Raw genomic sequence first — 2,875 nt, forward strand, 5'->3', positions numbered from 1 at the left:
ATAAAGTGGCACTTCTCCCAATTCAAGACAAGATTAGTTTCTTCACATGTTTGCAAAACTGGATCAAGGTTTCTTAAGCAATCATCAAGAGAAGTTCCGTAAATGGAGAAATCATCAATGAAAACCTCAACAATCTTTTCACAAAAATCAGGGAATATAGCGGCCATACATCTTTGAAAGGTAGCAGGTGCATTTTTGAGCGTTCTGGGGACGGGGGTCCCCAGACTTGCCTGCCTGCGGTCCGCGGCATGGCTCCTCCAGCGGCCCCGTACGGCCCATCTTCACCAGCAAACACCCAAGACCCTCGCGAGGGGCCAAGCCTCGCGAGGCGGACGACGCAAGACCTCCTCAGGGGTGGCCTCACCTGGCTGGCTCACGAGGGGCGGGGAGATCAAGGCAAGGCAAACCTCGCGAGGTTCCAATGACGTAAGCCATGACGATCAAGACCAGGCGGGCACCAGCAAGCGCAGTGTCCTTGCTTCCTCCTTGGTGCTAAGGAGGCAAGCGCGGGCGAGGAGTTCCAAGGCATCAGGCAAAGGTTTCCATATCGGTGCAACAAGACCAAGACTAGTAGGACGGCAGGACGGAGGTTACCGTGGAGCCCAAGACGGCGTCACCACCAGAGCCTTTGGCAGGTGAAGACTACTTTTGTCAGGATAACTTGTACTAGTTGTCTCCCTTCGAATTTGGCCGTTGTGGGATCCCTTCCCGCTCAATACTTGGGAAGAGGACCAGGGCCTCTATAAATAGGACTAGCCACCACCATAGTAGGGAAAACGGGTCTGGAGGGGAGAGAGGATCCAGATCTTCCTCAAACACACAAGCTCACCAACCACAAGAACACCTCTCCTCAGGAGGCTGTTCTTCCCTTGTAACTATTCATCCATAGCCCAAGAGGCAATCCACCACACCACACTGGAGTAGGGTATTACACCATAACGGTGGCCCGAACCAGTATAAATCTTGTGTCTCGTGTTCTTTGGGTCCATTGAAGCTAGGTCGGGAGATCGTTGAGTGTGCGAGCTAGAGAGGGCGGAGATCTTCATGTGCACCCCAGCGTTCGAACCTCAAGGGTTTTGCCGCAACCTAAAATCCGACATTTGGCGCGCCAGGTAGGGGTGTGTCGGAGTCTTCCTTTCGCCAGTCAATCCCTCGACACTCCGCAGCTCCAATGTCCGGCGACCCAAGGACCAACGTCGACCGGTGGGGAGCCTGGCCGGCCCGGGCGGCCCCGCCTGCCCAAGAAGACCTCAACCCCACGCCCCAGGTAGCACGCGCACCGCCAAGCGTTGTAGGGCACGGGTGGCGCGGTCAAGCGCCATCCACCCTTACTCCACGCTGAGTACGGGCAGTTGCAAGGGCTTCAAGCCACGCCGCGGCCACGGCGCCGCACACCCGATGGGAACAAGCAAACATGAGGGCTGCTCTCACGGTGGCTCGCGAGCTGCTGCGATGCCGGCTGATGGAGAGTGGCCGGGATGCACTGCTGGAGCACATCGCCGAGCTACTGGACACCGCGGCCTCGGGAGCGCCTCCCTTCTGCTCCCTGCTCACACCTTAGGCCGCGGCCAGATCGCATGGCGGGCCTCGCCGCGCCCGTGCGCCCCCGGGCGCGCCTCTGGGCACCATCGACACTGGCGTGGCCAACGGCACCGGACGCCCAATCGCACCCCCGCCACCTCCAACGAGTGTAGGTACGAGCGTCGCCTCCTACGGCCCCGGCGGGGTGCCGCCCTACCAACCTCTGGGCGGTGCGCTGGGCTGGGCAACATGGAGCATGGGGCACCACGGCGAGGTCTTCGAGGCGGCAGCCTCGGAGGCCTACATACCCCGCATGATGGACCAGGAGTATGCGCTGGAAGACGACCCCGGCTCGTTCCTCGAGCCGAGCTGGGAGGAGGAGGCACTAGAAACTGGGGCTTTCCAGGAGCCTCTCGAAAGCCTCACCAACCATGCCAGCAACAACAGCTATAGGGTACCACTAATCTCTCAGGAACAAGCTTACGCTAACCATGGGTCGCAGGAGGATCAGGTCACGATGGCCGACGGCGGCCCCAGTTCGGCGGCCCCCTTCCGCGAGGGGGAGCGCACTGGGGGCTGCCGGGGAGGAGCCGGGAGCAAGGCCCCTCCCTGCATCGCACGGAGCAAGACATCCCCCAGAGGTAGGCCCTCTGCCGGGGAGGTGCCGGCAAGCCTTCCCCCGGTAGAGGACCCATGGTAGCCGAGGGCGCCGTTGGCGTCCCCTTTGCCCCCTGGTGTCATCCTAGTTACCGGTTACCCCCAGTGGTGGTCGAGGGTGGCGCAAGGCGGGGCACTCGTCTGGTGATATGAAGTAAGGCTCGCGCCTGTGAAGATCTCCGCTCGTGACACTCTCACATAATAATGAGTGGGGTTGTACACGCCCCGGAGTCTCAGGAGTGCCGCCCTCAGGCCTCGGGGGCTCCCTCCCACGACTAGTGGCAGCACTTAGCTCCCGCTGGTGAGAAGACAAGAAGACTAGACTAGGTGCCGGACGCGGCCATTTGCTTTCATCTCTTTTTTTGTAGCCCTATTTTCTGGCTTTGGATTTAAGTTGAAGCTAAATTTTCGTTGACAAGCGCGGGGGTGTCTTTTCTCGTTCGTGCGATTTCTTGCAATTTGGCTCCTTTCCCTGGTTCGGGGTTCACACCTGCTGCCTCCCCCCTTGAGAGCTCCTCGCGAGCGGGGGCTGGGCACGGCATGTGCATGCTTCGCACACGTCCTTCCATGGCTAAACGCTCGCTTCTCGCGAGGCCCCCTCGGGCGGATCGACAGGCTCCTCCGGAACTCAAGACCTCGTGGCCCGGTCCAGAACTGGCCGGACAAAGGTAAACTGCAGCAGTAGGCTCATGGCGGG

The sequence above is a fragment of the Triticum urartu genome, chromosome 6A, assembly GCF_056163025.1.
Source record: "Triticum urartu cultivar PI428250 chromosome 6A, HENAU_Tu73, whole genome shotgun sequence".
Classification (NCBI taxonomy): Eukaryota; Viridiplantae; Streptophyta; class Magnoliopsida; order Poales; family Poaceae; genus Triticum; species Triticum urartu.